Genomic DNA, 23,006 nt, shown 5'->3' with positions numbered 1-23,006 from the left:
GCTGTAGGTTTTTTATACATGTTCTTAAACAAGTTGAAGTTCCCCACTGTTGTGGACTGAATTGCATTTCTCCAAAATTTATATGTTGAAGACCTAATCTCTTGTACCTCAGAATGTGACCTTATTTAGAAACAGGGTACAGTAGTCTCTCCTTATCTGTGTTTTTGTTTTTCCCAGTTTCCTGAGATGGGAGCTTAGATCATTAGTCTGTAAATTTTTCTTTTTCCATTGTAAGAATTTAGTGCTATGAATGTTCCTCTCAGCACTATTTTAACAGCGTCCCACAAAATATATGTTGTACTCTCATTTTCATTTAATTCAATGTATTTAAATTTTTTTAATTTCCTTGAGACTGTCTCTTTTACTCAAATTAGTTATAAGTGTGTTTTTGAGTTTCCAAGTGATTTAGACATGATATTGAGAAGCATATTCTGACCTGGACAAGCTATGATGGTCCTGTGAAAATCATCACTTAGAAGAAAATTTTGGAAATGACTATTAGGTTGACTTTCATTGCCATTTTGGAATCATGATATTTCAAATGGAGGCTGGTATACCCAGAATGAAGTAAATTTATTGGTATAAGTCTAACAAATTCTCTTATAAAGAATCAAGTTACAGATGGGTAAATATGGTCAAAAGGTACAAACTTCCAGTTATAAAATAAATAAGTCATGGGGATGTGATGTACAGCATGGTGACCATAGTTAATAATGCTGTAATGTACCTGTGACAGTTGTTAAGAGAGTAAACCTTAAAGGGTCTCATCCTAAGGAAAAAAAATTATAACTATGTATGGTGATGGATATTAATTAGGCTTATTGTGGTGATCATTTTGCAGTATATACAAATATCAAATATTGTGTTGTACACCTGAAACTAAACAGTATATGTCAATTATATCTCAATAAAAAAGAATGAAATTACAAAGTTCTGATTAAATATGGTGGATTGACCATAAACTCCTGTATTTTCTCTTAAAATCATACTAAAATGACCATAAAAGGATTTAAAAAATGGTACAAACCTACAAGGAAAAAATAAACAGGAGAAAGGTGATACCTATGTTTTAGAAGCTTAATCAGTCTTTTAATGACTGATTTAAAAGACTAGAGAAAGCTGAAGCTTCATCCAGAAGGGTGGGAACCTCTGAAGCAAGCTAGTCACAATGCAGAAGCCCAGCAAAACTCAGGAATAGGAAACACTGGTTACCCTAAAGTGGAGTAGGGCACAGCTGGGGCTTGAAAGGGGAAATTATTTTTAAAAATCTGTGTAAACAGTAGTTCAAACCCCAGATCCACTCCCATGCTCCCCACAGTCAGGAAATTCCCCCGTGTATCCCAGTAGAAGATAAGATTTTATCTTCTAGAAAGCTGAAAATGAGGGACACCATATAAAGACGAAGGCAAGGGCATCACAAGAAATATAGGGGAGCAAAGTAAAAGGCTATATATAAACAGTGGGCCTCCTTGACTCATTTAGTTATGAATGAGTAGCTGGTAGCCAGTCTCATTCTCTTCAGAATTACATTACAGAATTCCTCTCTGGAAAACTGCCCAGTCTCAGAAAAGGAATCTGTAGATATTGACAGTCTTCGATACTGTTTGTCCAATGAAACAGCCCAGCCAGATCACACTATGGTGAAGCCCAGAAGTAGAAAAGCCTGTTTTCATTCACTGAACATCCAATTAGCATTTTAGCCTCTTTTAAAGATAAATGAGCAGCCAACAATCACCAAACTTGAGAGAAAATCCTCTAAAATGAAAGACAGAAATCAAAATGATTAAAAAAAAAAAAAAGAAAAACTGAAACAGACAGTGAAAGGAACAGACTCTTGTAGAAATTATAATCGAAGAGAAATTAAATTGCATTATAAGAGCAGGAAGCAGTAGGAAAGGTTCAGAGAAAAAAGCTAGTCTTGAAAATTAAAAATTGAGGAGTAGAAATAAAAAATTAAAAGGAGAAGTTAGAAGATAAATTTAAAAGAAAATCATAGAAAAAATAAAGAGTTAAGCTGTAGGAAATAAATAAACTGATTTTCTTTATAAACGTTATATAACTATTTCACCTTTTAAACTATGCAAGTAGTTTTCAAAAATTGAAAGTGTAAGAACTAGGTTGGAAATTGGGAATTATTTTCACCTTTTAAACTATGTAAGTAGTTTTCAAAAATTGAAAGTGTAAGAATTAGGTTGGAAATTGGGAATTAATCCAACCAGATCTGCAACTTCTTAAGAAACTGGATTCTTTCCTAGAAGAAAAGAGGGTATGTAGGAGGGCAGGAGATAGCTGACTAAGGGCTACTACCTTGATCTACCTGCAGAAACAAGATTTTGTCTAGACTGCTCTGGTGAGGCTAGTTTTCAAGTGATCACTGAAACTTATTTGAGGCTACATGCTATCAGAAACTAGAGATATTGCAGAGAATGATGGGGTGGGAAATTCGCAGGAAGATTTTAACTGTTGTAAAAAATGCTGATAAAATATAGAAGGACTGGCACACCTCTCAGTTGGGCTAAGTGACCACAATTATAAAAGATTTTCAGCACCCAGGGTTAGTAATTTTATATGATCTCAAAGTTGTCCATGCATACATTTTGGTAGCAGAAGGATATTTAGTAACATGGAGGAAAAGCTGATTAAGTATATCCATATATGTATTAAAATTTAAGCAAATTTTTAATAAGCCATGAGACAAGATGCTGTGGAACACAGCTTAAGAAATTGGCCCTGATTAGAACTGGTTCCTACCAAAGCAACTGACAACAAAGCCTTACTGAGAGACCTTCCCTGATCTGTGAATTACATACACATCTAATCTCTTTCCCCCAATTAATACTTATCCATTCAACAAACATTTATGAACCACCAGTAGCTGTTAGATACTGTGAGAAGTAACAGAGCTTCAAAGAAAATGATCAGACACAGTCTTTGTCTTCATGGAGTTTATAATCTAACATGGAATTTGATAAGGGTGATAAGTAATTCCAATAAGGTCATCGAAAGGAGGTGTCAAAGGTAAGAGTAACTTAACCCACTCTGATAACTCAGAGAAGACTTCTTTGAGAAAGTGAGATTTGAACTGATAGGTGGGTAATAGTTAATTAAGCAAGTAGAGGAGTGAGTTTCAGGCAGAAAGAAGAGCATGTGCAAAAGCCTACGACAGAGAAGAACATGGTGCCTTCAGGGAAGTGAAGGGCTGTCTACATGGACCAGCATGTGGTGAGAAAGAGAGGCATTTTGTAGATTAGGGGCTTTATCTGAAAGGTAAAGGGCAGATGTTGAAGAGTTTGAAGCAGAATCTGATCAGTTTTGAATTTTGCAATATTGCTCTGACATCTTTGCGATGATCAGACTGGAGGAGAGGAAAAGTATATTCAAGGAAGCCTGTTGGGAACTTTTGCATCTTGCCAACTTTTTGTTGAATTTTCTGTTCCTTATGTTTGGTGCTTTGTTTTCCTTAATAAGAAATTAGGAATAAAGAATAGGAAATTTCCTTGACAGGTTTTTAAGATTCAAATGATTGTTTCTTTAGGGGCCAAGAAACCCAAATCACTGAAATCTGAATTCATACTTGGTAACCAACAAGTAATAGGTTAGAAACAGGCTGTGTGTGGGGGGGGGGGTAAGGAGAGGTCAGAAGGGCTGGGGACTTGAGAACTGGGTTCTCTTTAGAGTGTCCTTTATTTCTCTTGCTTTGTGTCCTCCCGCCCTCACGCATCTCTTACTTGAGGCATTGGGCTTGTCAGGGCAGCCTCTCAGCTGTGATGTTTTGTGTAAAGCACTCAGTCAGTTATCACACAGCAGCAAAATTTCCTTCATGAACTATCAACCTATCTGTTGTATAATTTTATTATTTTAAGTTTAAAAATGAATATGTAAACTGGGGTCAAAAGGTCTATGTTTCAATAAGAAAATGGATTTGGGAAATTAAGGGCATGCCCTCATTTTCCCCGATATAAACCTTTGCCTAATTTTAAGTGTAACGTCAATCAAACGAGTTTGGGAAGAGAAATATTTCAAGTAAGATCTGAAATTCCTGTATCCAAAGACCCCATTTTTTAAACTTTTGTTCCAGCCTAAGCTGCTTAGAATATACTGGAGAGAGGCTTATACAATTATATAAGTGGAAAACTCAATCTCTGTCGATTCTATGGCATGACTGATTGTTTAATCACTGTTCATTCAGTCATTTACACAAGTAGTTATGAAGCAGCGCTGCTGAAGGCACTGAGACCCTTGCTCTCGAGCGGTTTTCCTTCAGGCTGAGTGATATAAATTGGCAATGATAACGTAAATAGGCAATTAAACATTACAGTAGGTGAATGTGGTTGAGTAGCTCAAGGAGCACAAATAAGGGCATTTAACTCAGACTTGGAAGTTGTCTTAGAGGAGTGCAGTGTCTGATAGAAGTTCTACTCTGGGTACATAGAATCGTACCAGGCACAGCAGTGGAGAAGAGTGTTCTAAAGCAAAGGAAAGAGCGTGGCATTCCACAAGTCCAGAGAGAGCATGGCCCTTTCGGGATTAAGCGTAGTTCCGTGTGTGAGAAGATTGCGTGGGTGGAGGGACTAACAGAAGCTGAGGCTGAAGAGGTAAGCAGGGACCAGATCATGATGTGAGCCATGGTGAAGTGTTTAGGTTCATAGTACTCTGTGAGCAGAGGAGAGCCATATATAGTCTTAAACAGAAGATTATAATTATATTTGCACTTTGGACACACATCACCGTGAATGCAAGGCAAAAAATGGACTGGAGGCAAGCAAATCACTTAGGAAACTTAAAGTAATTTAGGCAAGAGATAGTGGTGTACCCTATGTTGGGGCCCTGAAGATGAGGAGAATTAGATGGAATAAAGTAGGTAAATAGGACTGGGTGATCGATTTGGATATGGGGCGCTGTGGCTAAGGGAGAGGAAAGAGTCAAAGATCATGCTCGAGTTTCTGGTTGGGATACTAGGTGGATAGAAGTGAGCATGTTGAGTGTATGGGGCCTGTGAGACATCTAAAATGAGATTTCTAATAGAAAATTATATTTATGGAGTCTAGAGTTCAGTGGAAATGGATGGGTAGATGGGAGGGGAATATCTTATCATGAAAGACCCTTTCATTTACAAATGACACAGTATCTCACCCATATAATCAAGGAAATGTATTGCCTCATGTTATGGAAAAATCCATAAGTATACTTAAGATTTCAGACCCATCTGGATCCAGGACTTAAATGAATTACTCAGGACTTAGTCTTTATCTGCTTCCACAGTAATGGCCTCATTTTTCTGACCTCTAGCAACACTGTACTTAACATCATTCTCACCACCAGCAATCCCAGTAGAAAGAACATAATTCTTCCTTGATGGCTTCAACAGAAGTTCTAGGAAAGAATCTCCTTGGCTCTATTTGACCTGATTTGGGTCATGTGGAATCCCTAATTCAACCTCTGTGGCCAGATTGAATGGCTAAAAATGTCCACTGCAGTCATGTAATCCACACACTATAAAATGGACATAGGAAAACAGAAAAATGTCCAGGAAGGTGATAGGAAATTATGGTGCTAAAGAAACCAACAGAAGAGTATATTCAAGACGTTGGAAATGGTCAGTTGTGACTAATGATGGTGCTAAGGCAACTACAAAAAGAATGTAAAATAGTCATTTGATTTAGCAACAAAATGATGATTTATGACCTTGGCAAAGAAGTTTCAAAGTGTGGTGGGTCAGAAGGGAGAATGAAGTGCCCCAAATGAAAAATTGGTACAGTGGTGGAGGCTGGGAGTATAAACAACTCTTTTAACTGTGAAGAAGAAGAAGTGAGTACCAGCCTGGTAGTTAAGTTCACAACTACAGCTTCATTATTCTGGGAACAAGTAAACTTGACCACTAATGGAGTCAAACATAAGTGGTGCTGGACTGCCACCACCTCCTGCTGCCCCTCCTGGCACTGCCTCTGCATTCTTGCCATGCAAGTCCAGTGTCTCATTGTGAGGCAAAGGAGACTGACACGCACCATTCCTAACAATAACAACCACAAAAGAGGGAGTCAACACCGAAAAGCTGACCACATTAATTTCTAAGGCAGCAGCGCAGAAGGAATGTGAAACAAAGTTTAAGAATGAAATAATGAAAAGAATATACAAAAAAGTAATGACTTACAAGTATTTTTAATGAAGCATATCCACTTCTAATTTAATGAGCATACATCCTCTAATTTTTCTAAATTGTTTTTGGGTCTGTTTCTAATGTCCTTGCGTGTGTCAGAATGGTATAGTAGCTTATTAAATGGGCTTTGAGATTAGAGAGATTAAGAACTGGCTCTAACACTCTTTGTGATTCTTGGAAAAATTAGCAAAGTTCTCTACCCCTCAACTTTCTCATTGGTAAACTGTGGCCAATAATAATAATACTCATTACATAAACATGCTCTGAAGATTGTTACATAATGTAAGGAAAGCACTTATCACCATGCCAATCACATACAAAGTATTCAATTGATGTTTACTACTACTGCTATTATTATATTTTTAAAAATTTAACCCCTCTTCATTCTGCATTAAGTAACTAGTATATCTAAATAAGTTTTGTTCAACAATAAATGATGAGGGGCTAGTTTGAAAAAAAACTTTGGTGAATTTTTTTTCTCAATTTATGATATGTAAACTAAACCTTTATACTTATATTCCAATGTATAATAATATGGGCATCATTAATTAAGAATAACAAAATGCAAAAGAGAAAAAAAGAAAAAAAAATCAAGTTGCCTGTTTACTTTGTCCAATCAGATAATACTGTTTTTATTAACTTAAGACTCAGTTTCTACAAGTAGCCATAGCATTTATTAAGCATTCACTCATTTTTAGCACTTTCACTAAGCAAACCTATGGCCTTCTTGATTCAGATTCCAGCAATCTCAGATTTGCACGAGAGCCCGGTCTCAGCTTAAAAACGTCTTCAGCATCTTACTTTAATTATAAAATGGAAACCAAACTATTTAATAGCATCTTAGTAACAAGGTTCTTTTTCCCACTCACACTATAATTTTCTCCTAATTTGCATCAAAAAATTGTTGATGATACTAGCTAAATTATGGTTCCAACTACTAATGATGGATTCACAGCATAGTAGCATCTCATGTGGGAATTAGTTAAGTCCAACACAATTTCTTCTCCAGTGTTAGTACAGAATTCTGGTTTTTTTGGTTAATTACCAGATGACAGCTGGCTTGCATGTAAGGCATTTAAAGACCATGTCGCAGAAAAAAATACTTACTGTGTGTTTTAAAATGAGGATTACACTTACCACAGCAAGATACACTCAGGTGGTAGGGAACTGAGATAACCAGGCAAACAGCAGATTCGTGTCTTCCATTTCATGCTCACTCAGAGCCAAAAATCCACCCTGTGGACAGAGGACAAAATCAACTGATCCTTTCCTCTCTCTCTCTCTCTCTGCCCTCCGCACACATATAATTGAATTTATTTAAGTTAAATAAACATATCATGCTACTCCACTGAAATACTTCCCAGTACATGAGATTTTTTAACATCTACGAACAAATTTTTTTACAACCATATATGAGAGTTAGACAATATTACTAAGTGCTTTTTAAAATATTTAAAACCAAATAAACCCCCAAAGAATTTGGCGGAGCTATTGCCCAAACTACGACTTATGTTAGGAGCATAACAATGATAACAGAAGATAAGTTACGGGGCCAGAATATCCAGACCAGTTATTTGCCGAGGCCCTCCCACTACAGCTGTGTTGTGCAACCAAAATCTGGAAACGTCTGCCTTTTTCTGATATGGGAGTGGAAGAGCATGGGAAGTGTTGTTACAAAGCTGTGTGACCATATTGAATGTACTAACTGGTGCTACATGTGCTGAAATTTATCTTGGTAACTGAGATAAAGTATTTTCTGAGTAAACACAACAGCAGAATTCCCCTACCACCACAGCTTCAAAAGATATCCTAATGGGACTTTCCTGGTGGCGCAGTGGTTAAGAATCCTCCTGGCAATGCAGGGGACACGGATTCAATCCCTGGTCCGAGAAGGTCCCACATTCCGTGGAGCAACTAAGCCCGTGCGCCACAACTACTGAGCCCACGTGTCACAACTAGTGAAGCCCATGCGCCTAGAGCCCATGCTCCACAACAAAGAGAAGCCAACCCAATGAGAAGCCCGTGTATCGCAACGAAGAATAGCCCCCGCTCGCTGAAACTAGAGAAAGCCCTTGTGCAGCAACGAAGACCCAACACAGCCAAAAATAAATAAATTTATTAAAAAAAAAAAAGTATCCTAACATATCCTTCACGTGGTAAACCAGTATTTTTTTTTTTTCTGGGAGCAATTTTCTTAGTCTATATAGATATACCACAGATAAATAAGTGGTGTATTGGGCGCTACAGATTAATACTTAAAACTGAAAAATGAGTACTTTTTCCTTCCTGAGGATGGACTCAGTATATGGTCATATATGGAGAGATTCATTGATTTCTATGTAAGTAAAATAAAAATGGAGCATGTATTTAAGGCAAAATGGAGAAATACATTCTCCTTTTCCGCCTAGGCCTATACGAACTTGTTATCTTCACAGGTCCACTATTTCTTTTTTGCTATTGTTTTATATATTTAACACAGTGTTGCAAACATTTGTTTGAGGAAAATGTGTAGACTAAGATTCAAAACAAAGGAGAAGGGAGGAAGGTAGGAAAAAAGGAAAGAAAGAAGGAAGGAAGAAAGGGAGGAAAAAAGGAAGAGAGGGAGGAGGGAGCAATTAAAGTACACTAGTGAACTTATGAAAGTTGTAATAAACTGGCAGTGTGTTAAAGGCATATGGTTATATATATATATATATATATTTTGTGTGTGTGTGTGTGTGTGTGGTACGCGGGCCTCTCACTCTTGTGGCCTCTCCCGTTGCCGAGCACAGGCTCCGGACGCGCAGGCTCGGCGGCCATGGCTCATGGGCCCAGCCGCTCCGCGGCATGTGGGATCCTCCCAGACCAGGGCATGAACCCGCGTCCCCTGCATCGGCAGGCAGACTCTCAACCGCTGCGCCACCAGGGAAGCCCCCTGTATGGTTATATTTTAAAGGAAGCGAAAAAATTTAAAAAGAATGACAAATTAAGTCAAATAATGAAAAGCATTGAATTTTGTCTCTGTGTGTGTAGAAACTAAAACACTTACTAGAGTAATTAGCTTAGAATCTCAGAGTTGAGGGGTGTTTTTTTGTTTTTTACTTTGTAAGATATTTGCCTCCCTTGCAGTGATATATGGAGTATAATAAAAATCAGTGTTGGACAGTAAATAGCCCTAAGTTCAGAGTGCTATTAGTAACTTAGGTAACTATTAAATTACAAGTGCATGGGACTACTCATGCATTTCCAATTCTGATGTTAAGGCTGAATTATGGTGAATCAGGTTTTAACTGGGCATTTTTAAAATAAAGCACTAAAGTCTTTATAGATAGTACAAAGAATCCTACACCCAAGGGAGTTCTAAAATTATACACGTCATTTAATACAAAAAAGGGCATACTCTTTGGACCTCATCCCCCCAAAAGGAAAGAAAGATATAAAGGAAGAAAGAACGGAGGCAAGGAAGAAAGGGAAGAAGGAAGGATGAAGGGAGGGAGGGAGGGTAGGAGGAATTAAATTAGAAATATCTTTAAGAGTACACATCCCTAGGAACTTTACTGAAAATTCTGAAAAACTGAATAAAGTGCATTCTGTATACCATCAATGACATTATACCTCTTACCGACCTTCAAATAAAGTTGTAATCAATAAGAAATAATTGAATATTTATTTGAATAGTGATTTATTTAAATACTGCATGTGCACGTATTCTCTCATTTGAGTTTTTTTAAAAAGATTTGAGCTCATATTACTTTACCCAATTATATAGAGGAAATTGTGTTTCAGAAAGTTAATTCACCAAAGGTTGTATCATTTGGGGGAGTGTGTTGGGGGAGGGGTGGGTCTCTGATTACAAAGCTCTTCACCTCGTACCATGTCGAAATCTCATTATTTGTAAATCATTTCTAGGATCGATTTCAGAGAAGACTGGAAGTCTAGATTTCATAGGAACATGTCAGGTTTTCAAGCCGGAGTTAATGGGTTAGCTGAAGGTGCGGAGGAGAGCGCCTTTTACATGCCTCTGTTTCTAGTGCCGGCCCCAGCAGAAAGAAATTATGAAGGTAACAAAGAAGAGAAGCTATTTATTCCCGGACCCTGATTTTAAGTCCCATCCTATTTGGAAGAAGCGAATGTGTTCTCCCTTTTTCCAAGTTCTTTCCTTAGTCCTTTCTCTCCTCTTCCACTAGCCCCCTTTCCAGAGGCCAAGGAGGAGGAGACGACAAAGGAGTGAACCAAGAGTCACAGGACTCGCTTGACTCAGATTCCACTTAGCTTTTTGGGATCTGCCTGTCCTCAGGCCTCCCTCATCTGCTCTGCTTCTGTCTACCAGGTCAGAGCTCCTTGCCCTACAGGGGCAGGCTGGAATCTTCCTAGTGCTCAGCTGAGTTATAGTGATGCTCTGAAATTCTGTATGTAGCTTCTAGGTCTGGATTTGAGAGAGGAAGTAGCAGAGGCTAATTTAAACCAACAGTTTGCACTGTGCTCGCCGGTCTAACATTATAGGGCTGCTCATTTATCTCTGGCTCCTGGTTCAAAATTCAAAAGAAGAGTTGACTAGACATTTCCAGATTCCTAAAATAGTCTTTTTATTGTCGTTATTGCTACTAAGAAAGCAGGATATTCGGTACACCAAAGAGAATAAATTAATAAAATTTGATCCCCTTAAAGACTCTAATACAATTTTAAGAAGGTTAAAAAAAATGTTATGTTTTCAATTTTCTCTAGTGACTTCAATAACAAAATGGGAAGGTTTCCAAGCCTTGCTTTTGGGAACATATAAATCAAAGGCAGTAATAAAAAAAAGTGGATAATTTCATAAGTTTTGCAGCTTGACAGTATTGCTTTAAAAACTGCAAATCTTTGACACATTATGGTTTAAGAATATGCTTTCACATGTCTAATTGCTAGCTGATAGAAAGACATGAATCTGCTCTGAATGCAAAGTTTCCATCTGGCTAGCTGATTGCTTCAATGTGAGTTTGCTAATAATGAATTTTATTTTTTAAAATGAACATTTTAAATGAAGATATGAAAATGTGCATTTCTTTTTTTCTGAAGGCTGTAATGTGGTTATATCGTCAAATCACCTAATCCCAGATTCCTTACCCTAGATCAGTCTCCCTGGTCAGGTACTCTCACTGCATCCTCTGCTCCTCATTTACAGCTGTTATTGCAGGAGCAGTTAGGAAGTTATTGGTGTAACCATGGTTGATAGACTGCATCCCTCCATAGGCTGTAGACTCTATGAATAGAGGGATCACATTTGTTTTGTTCATCATATTTCTGCTGTCCAGCAAAGAGCTCAATACGTAACAAGTAGATAGACTTCAACCAAAAACAGCATATCATGTATGTAATGCAGATACAGATATTAGAACCAGCTATATTTAAGCCAGACATTAAGGAATTTGCAAGTTTGGAGAATTTAATCCATTTATGTTTAAATTATTGATAGGTAGGGACTTAATATTGATAGGTAGAGACTTAATACTATTGCCATTTCGTCAACTGTTTTGTAGATCCTTTGTTTTCTGCTGCCTCTCTTGCTGTCTTTCTTTGTGCATTGATGACTTTCTGTGGCTGTATGTTCCAACTCCTTTATCATAATCTTTCTTGTTTCTACCACAGGGTTTTTTCTGTGGTCACCATGAGACTTACACAAAATATCTCACAACACCTTATTTTAAGCTGATAACTTCAATAGCACCCAGAACCTTTTACTTCTCGCCGCCCCTCACATTTTAGGTTATTGATGTTATAATTTACATCTTTTTTATATTGTGTATCCAATAATAAATTATTGTAGTTATGGTTATTTTTAACACGTTTGTTTTTTAAATTTTTAATCTAGAGTTGTGAGTTACATACCACTATTACAATATTAGAAAATCTGACCTTATATATTTATCTTTACTGATGAGTTTTGCACGTTCATGTTTTTACGATGCTAATAAGCATCCTTTTATTTCAGCTGGGTGTGGGGTCTCTAGTCAGACATGGTTACTCCCTTTGCTCTGAGGGCACAGGGTGGGTGTGTTGTCTGGGCTCCCCAGTCAGATGGAGTTGCTGTCCAGATGCCCAGGTTGGGTAGGGCCACAGGCTATGCTCCATGATTGGAAGGGGTCACTGATGGACTCCCTGCCTGGACAAGGCTTCAGGCTGTGTCCATCAAGCCAGCAGGCTACATGCTGGGCTCTGCTGCTGGGTGGGATGGTAGAATGGGCTCCGTGGCTGGACGGTACTGCAAGCTGGGCTCTGAGGCTGCTCAGGGTCATTGTTTTACATTGTTTTACTGGTTATACAAGGCCAGAGGCTATGTTCAACAGTTGGGCACAGTTGCTGGCTTGGCTTCCAGCCCAAGTGGTCCTTAGGATGTGCTCTCCAGCTCCTGGGCATCTGTGCCCATGCTTCCTGTAGGGCAGAATTGGAGACTATGCTCGTCATTTGAGTGGAAGTACAAATTTGCTCCCCAACTTGGGCAGACACTGTTGGGGGGAATGTAAATTGGTACAGCTGCCATGGAAAACAGTATAGGGGTTCCTCAAAAAATTAAAAATAGAACTACCATATGATCTAGCTATTCCACTTCTAAGTGTAAATCCAAAGGAAATATCCTGAAGAGAGATCTGTACCCTTATGTTCATTGGAGCATTATTTACAATAGCCAAGACACAGAAATAGCCTATGTGTCTGTAAATGGGTGAATGAATAAAGAAAATGTAGTATGTATGTATGTGTACACACACACACACACACACACACACACAGGAATATTATTCAGCCACGAGAAAGAAGGAAATCCTGCAATTTGCAACAACTTGATGAATTTTCAGGGAATTATGCTAAGTGAAATAAATCAGATGGAGAAAAATATACTGTTTGATCTTACTTACATAAAAAAATCTAAAAAAACACAAAAAACAAAAACCCCAAACTCATAGAAACAGAGATTTGATTGGTAGTTACTGGGGGCAGCGGTGGGGGCAGTGGTAGATAATGGGTGATAATAGTCAAGGGGTACAAACTTCCAGTTATAAGATAAATAAGTTCTGGGGATCTAATGCAAACCGTGGTGACTATAGTTAACAATACTGTATTATATACTTGAAAGCTGCTAAAAGTTCTCATCACAAAAAAATAAATAAATAATAGGTAACTATGTGAGGTGATGTATGTGTTGATTAACCTTATTGTGGCAATCATTTCACAATACACATGTGTATCAAGTCATCACATTGTACACCTCAAACTTACAAAAAGTTATATGTCAGTTATATCTCAATAAAGCTGGGAAGCAAACAAATTTGCGAGAATATAAAACATCGCCACTCTTCTCACTACTTTTTTATTTTTTATTATTCTGGATAACATGTTTACTTTTCATAGTAATAGATAAATTATGCTAACCAGAGAACATCCAAGTCAAGCTTGTAGCAAAGTGCCTGGAACATAGTAAGTGCTCAATTAATTACTTATTAGTATCATCATTAATAAAATTAGTACTATATGCTTATTGCATTCATAACACAAATGTGAAAGCCTGCTATCCAAATAGTGTCCAAAGCTATGTGTTTTGCCAGTCTTACCTCTAGCCCCTCTTTCCCACGCTATGCCCCATCCACAGAAAATTGTTTGCGATTGCTCTAGAACACCATGTCCATGTGAACTTCTCACCTTTGCATATGACATTTGCTCTGTCTGCAAGGCTCTCCTTTTCCTAGTCTCCTTAGCACACTCAGTCCTGACTTCAAGGCTTCCACGTCCGAGTTCATCTCAATCTCACGGCACTTTGTCCATAGTACTTTTAGCACATTTTGCTTCATATTTTTATCTTAATGACTTTTACCCCTTTCAAGCTTCTAGAGCATAGTCAGCATATAACAGGCAAAAATGCTTACTGTGAGAATGTGTGAATGCAAATGAGCAGGTTGTTTGCTTTTAGTATAATATGGATTTTTCATGTAGTGCTGTAAAGTCATTTCAATTTTCTTTTCAGGATTGTAGGGCTCTGTTTACTAAGGGTGATTACTGATATTGTTAAATATATGGGTCCTATTACCTGCCAAACCTCACCAGGTATAGATGTGCCACTGTCTTTGTGTTTTCCAACATTTGCTGCTAGGACTGGCTTTCTCAAACACACCAATTAATTTAGTTGGAGAAGCTTTTCTCACAGACTATCCAGGGACAAGAGGTCACTCTCTGGGTACCCTGAGAAGGCCCTTGTTGACTCTCAGCCCAAATTCTTAGTGAAGGTCACAGCCTTTAGGACCTAGCCTGTCTGCCCAGACAAGATAGGACTGGCTTTCACGTAGTATGATAGAGAAGGGAAAAAATTCAGAAAGAATTAAATGGTGCATGTGGTATACTTATTTCTTAGTGGCTATGAATTCCTTAATCTCAGTTCAGGTTTATTGAGTCTTTCTTAGGCATAAAAGTTGGGGATATTGAAAGCCACAAAGTTGCTAAGCGTTATAACAGGATCCTTAGGATAGGGTATATTTGCTAGGCTTCCAATGATGGATGTCTTATTTCTCTTCTTGGTAACATCCAGTCGAAATTGATATTGGAGGGTGGAGGGGTTAGGGTACCAGTTAAGCAATGTTTATGGTCTACATTACTATTACCAACTGTCCCAGTTTATCCAAAACTGAAGGATTTCCTGGGATGTGGGGACTGTCAGTGCTAAAAACTGGGAATGTATTGGGCAAATCGGAAAGGGTTGGTCTCTCTAGCTGATTGGTTTATGTCATGCTTAGAGAGCTTTAGCAACCAGGAGTACACTATTTTATTCATCCTAATACCACCTGAGTTCTATCAGTGAAATGAGAAGCTATTGTTATGAGGTGGGTTTTGATTAACTATATCTACATTTATTTATACTTTGCTTCTTGGGAGATGCATAATGCTTAGTGGCCTTGATTATGAAACTAATTTCTGCATCCATATGCCAGCTCTACCATTTATTTGCTGAGTACCCTTGGGAAATTTATTTAACTTCTCTGTGCCTCAGTTTCCTCTTGTGTAAAGTTTCTAATTCTAGAACCTATATTATTGACTTGTTATTGAGATTAAATTGGGTAACTTATATCCTTAAAATAGTGTTGATTATTGTTATTGCTGTTATCATTGTAACTATTACTACTATTAATCAGCTATTAATTATTCAATCACTCAATTCCCTTATCTGTAAAATGGAGATAATATCTCACATGGTTGATGTGAGGATTAAAAGGGAAGAGATAATATATGGAAAGTGCTTAGCACAGTAGCAAAATATAGGCTCTCAAGATTTTACTAAGTGTCAGTATTACTATTATTATTATTAGTTTGTCTTATTCTAGTTCCAAAGGTAGAAAACAGCACTCCGAATTACAAGCAAATGCTTTGGATTCTTGGGAAGCTTTCCATTTTCTAAGTTAATGTTTCTTGTGATATTTCCTTCATGTTTTGGCTCCAGCACCTAATAAACTATCTCATAATGACATCCTTCCCAGATGGTGATACAGCTGAGACAAGTTACTTGGGTATCCCTAGGATGACTTCCCATCAAGTCATCGGACTGCTGCTTTATTTCTAGTATGTGGTTGTCAGGGTCCCAGAAAATTGAGGCAAGTGAATGTCTGGGGGCAGATGACTGCCCTGTTTTTGCCACCCTTCCCAAAATTCTTAGTTCTTACAATTCAAGGAGTGCTTAGCCTTACTTTTTCTCCTAAACCTCCAAAGACATATTAGAGTAGATGTACATACATAAAATGCTTGTTGGGAGAGGAAATGAAAAACTGGAAACCTTTTTTAAAATCAAACATTTCTGACTATTAACAAGTGCAAGTGTCACGTTTGAGTTGAGGAAGGAAGAAAGGGAGCGGAAAGGAGATAGAAACTGTAAACCAATTGGGAGAGCTTAGCTAAACAATTAAGACCCCGGGGAACACATTATTAAGCATACATTCCAAGCCTGTAATGTGACTGTAGATTCTTTATGTCTCAGTATGGCATGACAGGTCACAGGCTTTGTAGCTCAGGAGGAAAAAAAAAAATTAAAAAAACACAAAAGGCTGGTGTAAGTATTTAAGTTAAAACACCAGGGCTTACATAAATACAAATCAATCTTAAAACAACATTTGATATCCTCAGTCCTATGAACAAGGTAAGCATATCCAGCCTTTAAAGTCTCCGAAAAGGTGTGGGATCAAGTAAAGGAATGTCTGTGCTCACATGAACTCATTGTACAGTAGAAGGATTTAAAAGTAGTTCTCGGGGCTTCCCTGGTGGCGCAGTGGTTGAGAGTCCACCTGCCGATGCAGGGGACACGGGTTCGTGCCCCGGTCCGGGAAGATCCCACATGCCGCGGAGCGGCTGGGCCCGTGAGCCATGGCCGCTGAGCCTGCGCGCCCGGAGCCTGTGCTCCGCAACGGGAGAGGCCACAACAGTGAGAGGCCCGAGTACCACACACACACACATACACAAAAGTAATTCTATTTCTAAGAAATTGTGAGAGCTTGCCAAAGAGAGAAATCACAGATACTTTCAGGTGGTCTGAGCCCTGACTCTTACAAATACGTTTGGATGCTCAGTTCATTGACATCCTATGGTTGGATTTGGAGAGCTCTTGCACAAAACCAAAGGAGTGCAGCCAATATGTGCAATGGGATCCGTTTTATTCCATTTTTGTCCATCTCTATAATTCAGCCCTGTATAAAGTGACAAAAAAAAAAAAAAAGCCCTGAAAGGCTCAGCTGTTCTATAGCTTGTGATGTGATAGGGAAGAGTACCCGTGAGCACACGCAGCATATGCCAAATGAAAACCAATACACGTAAGTGGCAGGGATGCTGGGCAAAAAATCACGGGCAGGCACATTTCATACAGGGATGGCATTAGCCTTTCTTAATGCCGGGGAAGACGGAGAAGATTTTCAAGATTTTAGAAGGTACGTAGACCCACTGTCTGAGTGAGAACTGAATATGCTTTAGGGGTTCATTGAAGTGTTTCTATGAAAGCAATTTTATGAATAAAAGATGATTAGTGGAATTCATTACGAGTTCAGAAAGTCACTGTTTTTCAGGGCGTGTTCAGGAAGTCATAGTAAAATGAGTACATACACTAAGCAGGCAAATAGAAAACATGGGTTTCTCTTTCTGGGAAGCTGGGGGTATTTTCTAGGAGAGGAGTTACTTTTCACCTTTCTACCTTAAACGGAATCCATGTGAAAACGGATCGAGCCATGCTGCATCAATGCCTCATCCATTATGTCACTTCCCAGCACGCCTGTGCTTACTTTTCTCTTAGTTTCTCTGAAGCCTTACCATGTTGACGCATTACAGAACTCATGCTCTTTTATAATAACTCAACTAGACTTACATAACAAACCATTTCTCAAGAACTTTCTCTTGCTATGATTCACTGGGTTTGGTTGCTTGTAGTATTTTTCTAAGATCCTCAGGCTAGTTTGTTTTTTTTTTAATAGTATGATTGGCCATGTTTAATGTCACAATGCATCACTATTTCACTCCTCCCACCAATGGAATAAATCAGATGTGAAAACCTGGCCAATGGGAACATCATCATCAAACAATATTTTAAAATTATTTCATGTGTTTTGGGAATGAATTCAATATCCACTATTCAACTCATTGAGCAATATTTATTACATCATTACTATATTCTTAGGCACTGCTAGTAGCTAACTGTATTTCTCTCTTTAAATTACTAAGCAATTTATTATCTGTAATATCGGTAATATTCATTTAACAAAAACTCACTCATTTCAAATAATATATTTTTATTTCCTTCCATGAGTCAGGTATTAGGCTAAATGTTTTAGATACATTATTTCTAATCTTCCCCAAAGTCTCTGCAGAGTTGGAATTATTACTCTTTTTTAAATAAGTGAAGCCTTGAGACTCATAGGCACTGAGTGACACATCTAGGGTCACAAATCTAGTAGTGGGGGAGGGGTCTTCCACACCTAGACTGACGCCATAGCTCACCCCTTTACATGTTAGGGGGGTTGTCTGCCAAATCTTACTGGAAAGTCTTCATGGTCAGGGAAACGTATCTTGAAATTTCACTGACTAGTATGGAGTTTTCCATGATTCATTCATTCAATATATTTTTACTCAGCTTTTGATTAAAGAAAGATCTTAGTTATTGATTTTAGGCAATGAATCAGCAAGGTTATGGGCTGGACAAGGAATGGAGCTAGAAAAAAGCCACAGGAAGGAAGATAATCTGAGAATAAAATCTATGTGCAAAAGATGAGAAGATCTAGACACAGGTGATCACCGTGACTCTAGCATTTGAAAATTCTCCTTAGTTGAGAAAATTCTCCAAGGAGAAATCAAACATTCACAAAGTGACCTAGATTCTTTCTTCCTCCTGCTCTCCCTCCCTCCCTTCTTTCTTTTCTTCTTTCCACATTAATTAATTACTGATATGCAAGGTTCTATGTTTTATGCTGAGACTACAATGATGAATCCTAGAAGACGCGCATGTAAGGAGATAATTATAAAATATAATCAATCCTTTACCAGGTCCTAAGAGAGCAAAAACGGCAGTTGAAAATTGCCAAGGTAGAGAATTAAGTAAAGAGAATTAAGCAAATTATATGTGTATGTGTGTGTGTGTGTGTGTGTGTGTGTGTGTGTGTGTGTGTGTGTGTATGTATCCAAAATTTTAATTAGATGTATTTTTTATATATATATATATATATATATATATATATATATATACACACACATAATGAAGATATATATACACAGTATTTACCTTAGGAAAGAAAGTTTCTTGAGAGCATGTATGATGTATTATATTTAATGTTTTAAAATTCATCCACTGAACTTGATAATTCATCCACTGAACCCTGATAACTGATCCTTACTAAATACCTAAATCACTTTCTTTGGTAAATGCCTAAGCTGACAATTTCTTATTCTCTTCAGCTTTATTTTATCTGAGTTTTCAATTTTTTATTTATGTTGAAATTCTACTCAAGACCTCTAATAACAGCCACAATACTTGTACAATGTCTATCGCTTTTCAATTTTCAAAGTATTGTCACATAACTATCTTTTTTCCCTTTGAACAGACTGTGTTCTAACTTTTCAGGTGATTAGACAGAGGTCATTGAAGGCTCTGTGACTTCCTTATGGTCACTCAGCTGGGAAGAATTTAAAGTGAGACCCTCACATTTCATAAGTCCAAAAATTTTCCTTCTACTCTAACAGAGTAAAGCAGCAGTGTGGGCTTTGTAAACAGTCAGACCTGGAGCCACTCACAGCCAACTGTGAGTCTTTGGTAGAGTTACAATATTAGGTTTCTTACAATTATTAACAAATTTCTTAGATATTAATCTAAGTTTCAGAGTCTTCATATTTTGAAAAGTGAATAATAACTACCTCTGAAGTGTTGCACAGATGACAGGAGATCACATGAGGGGCTAGCCCACCTAGGCTCCCCCAAATGGAAGGCATTACTATTATCAGAGCAGCAGTCCATGTGAGTTAAGGCAAATCCAGGAAGGAGTATTGTATATTTAATCTGCTCAAGGAGGCATCAAGGAAGAGATGGAAATTAAATTGGCCTTTAGAGGAAGATAAGCTTTAGGCTGGTCAAAAAGAGAATTCCAGATAGAGGAGCAGCACAAGACAAGACAGAAAAGAGAATGGTGAAAAACAGAGGCAAATTAGATGACCAGTCTGATCAGGGAATATTTATGTTGAGGAATCAAGAAATTAAGGCAAAACAGTGAAAGGAAGTTAATTGAAGGGGGCTTGGATTCTGCGTTGAGAAAACATGACTTTTAATTCGCCTTCTACCGACTTCTGAACCAGGGGATAACACAATAGAAGTGATGTTTTTGGAAAAGAGCTCAAAATCTTAGCATATGTTGGATAGGAAGAATTTGAAACAGGAACTAGGACATAGGTTATTGCAATCACTAGTACAGATGTGAAATGATCAGCTTAGCCTAGTAGAAAACAGACATAATGTCTTCTGGTGTGTCTCCTTAGGGGTCCCACAGGAACTTCAAAAAATCAACGTTTCCAAGCCGCCTCAAATATGATTTGCCTCCTCTATTCTCTATCACCACCACCAAGAATTCTGTCACCCCAATCTAGGAATTATCCTTAACTTTATATTATCCCATCATGTCAACCATTCAGCCATAAAATCCTGTCAGTTCTGCTTTGTAATCTCCTCTCTTTCAACCTCATGGCCACTGCAAATATTCACTGAGCATCTACTATGAAGTAGGCACCAGGGTACAGTGGTGGACATGTGGCTTGAAGTCTAGCACAGAAGGCAGACATTGAGTAGATATCCTGGGTGCGATCACTGCTACAACAAAGTACAAGATCCTATTGTCTGTCACAGGGCTGTATATCCTGATCTGAAGGGTAAATGAAGGTTTTTCTGCAGAAGTGACATTGAAACTGAAATCTAAAGGATGAAAAGGAGTTAAGTGATAAAAGAAAAGTAAAAAAATCCAGAAAGAAGGAATAACATCTGCAATGGTTCTGAGTTAGTCAAGGACGTGGCATGTGTAGAGAAAACAATTTCATGAAACTAAGAGTGTGTCTTTTGCTGAACTACGAATAATTTTCTCATTTTTTTTCTTTCTCTCTTGGACTACTCTCATCAGCTTTCTGCCTTGCTGCTAGAGTGACCTTTCTAAATTTAAAACTCCTTATGTTACAGATTCTACAATGGTTTCCCACATTCTACTTAGTAAAGGCCAAAAACCCAGTATGGTGATGGGATCCTTCAGTTTCCTTTCGTTTGCCTTACTTCCACCCCCTCCAACTGTAAGTGCCAAGGCTACTATTTATGGCTCTTCAAAAAACTCATGCCTGTTTACCTACTTATGTCTTTGCCAAATGCTATTACCCCAACCTAGAATGCCTTTGTCTGTTTGGAAAACTCCTACTCATCCTTTAATGGAACTCATATGCCACATTCTCTAAACCAGAGGTGAGCAAACTGTAGTTGATGAGTCATAATCCAACACTCTGCCTGTTAACGGATGACCTATGAGCTAAAAATGGTTTACATAGTTTTTAGAAACTGAAATAAAATGAAAAGAATAATATTTTGTGACATGTGAGAATTACATCAAGTTCAAATATCAATGGCTATAAATGTAGTCTTATTGGAACACAGTCTTGCTCATCTGTTCACTTACTGTCTATGGCTGCTCAATAAATAATAAATGAATGAATGTGAATGGGGTCATGGCCATGGCAGGTGAGAATGAATGTGGATTGTGTTGAGCACTAAACTGATATTTAATATTCATATCACAAATTTGTGCTACTTTTATGACTTTTAGCTGAATTGAAAAAATGCAATAAAACCAGGAATCATTTTCATTCAAATGCCAGAAAATATGAGATGTTTGATTAAACAGGAGGGGTTATACTGAATATAAGCTCCAGTAACTAACTCTGAACTTTTATTAGCTTGAGGACAATCTTCTGATTTTTATAGGAACCATTCTGGGCAGTATATTCACTCTTGGGGATGGCTTTGTGTGCTCTTGGGCCAACTTCTCTTTTCATTTTTTTTTTTTTTTTTTGCTACTAACTTACTTGTCTTCTGCACATGAGGCTGCATTTAACTTGGCTGAGAAGCAAGAACAGATATTACCACAATATAAGGAATTAAAAATCATCCCTGCACTTAAAAGAAACACATACACAGACACACACACACAGGAGGCCACAGAGTATGCAGGGGAGATATTTTTCTCAATTGTTAATACAATGGAGAGCCCAGCTTTCACCTAGGGATATGTCTCTTACTGAGATTTAGAACAGGTTGGTCATTTTCATTGAAATTTTAGAATGGGATCTTCAGAAATCTATTTACGTGAAGGATTTGTGGAGCCCCCTGGGAATTAATTCATTCTGAGCAAAAAGAGAGACTGGGGAACAAGTTTAGGGCAGTAGCAGAGCTTCAATGGTCACAGAGGAGAGGTAACTCTGAAAACAGCAGGTCTTTCTCTTTCTAGTTGCCTATCAGACCAGCCCCATGGACTCCTGTCTAGTCCCTACACATGAATGTTAAATCTGAAAGGACAGTTTCTCAGGATCTTGGTATCACACTGACCCATAAGCAGCATTGCTTTAGGTCTTCTTCAAGGCAGTGTATGGGGAGAAAAAAGGTGGGAGCAGGGGAAGGAGAAAGGACTTCTCTCCCATTTGGCAGACTTGAGTTTAAAACAGATCTGTGCTTCAGTGTCAGTGACAGAGGAACAGGCTGTGGCCTCACCACATACAGAGGTACCTGCAGAGGAGTTCTGAGTGAAGAAAGCTGTGCCCAATACACGTGTCAGCAGAGTCTGCACATGGGTGTATGGGAACACATAAGAGGGGCATCCAAACTGGGAAAGTGGAAGGTTTCCTAGAGGATGGTCTAGCTAACTGAGACCTAAACAAAGGAGTTGGAGGTGGAGGAACATCTACTACAAAGGCTTGGCTGTGATGAAAATCATAGCTTATTGGGAGAACTGCAACTCATTTAATTCTGACTACAACACTATGAAGTGGGTACAATTATCACCTCCATTTACAAATGAGAAACTGAGGCATAGAGAAGTTAAGTAACTTGCCCTAAACTACATAGCTAGAAAGTGGCAGATCTAGGCTCTAACCCCAGGCAGTCCGACTCCCAGGTCTGTCATTCTAACCTCCACTGTATAACATTAGTAGTTAATTGCCACCTTTAATTAAACATGTATTATAAGTCATATACCACAATAAGTACTTTATATTATCTGATTTAAGTATGATCCAGTTATTTCTTGCTTCATAACTTACATAACTCACTGGCATGCTGGGAAGTTAGAGCTAGCCAGGAATGAGGACC

This window comes from Leucopleurus acutus, assembly GCF_964270905.1.
Source record: "Leucopleurus acutus genome assembly, chromosome: 11".
NCBI lineage: Eukaryota > Metazoa > Chordata > Mammalia > Artiodactyla > Delphinidae > Leucopleurus > Leucopleurus acutus.
Note: the sequence above shows the minus strand (reverse complement) of the source record.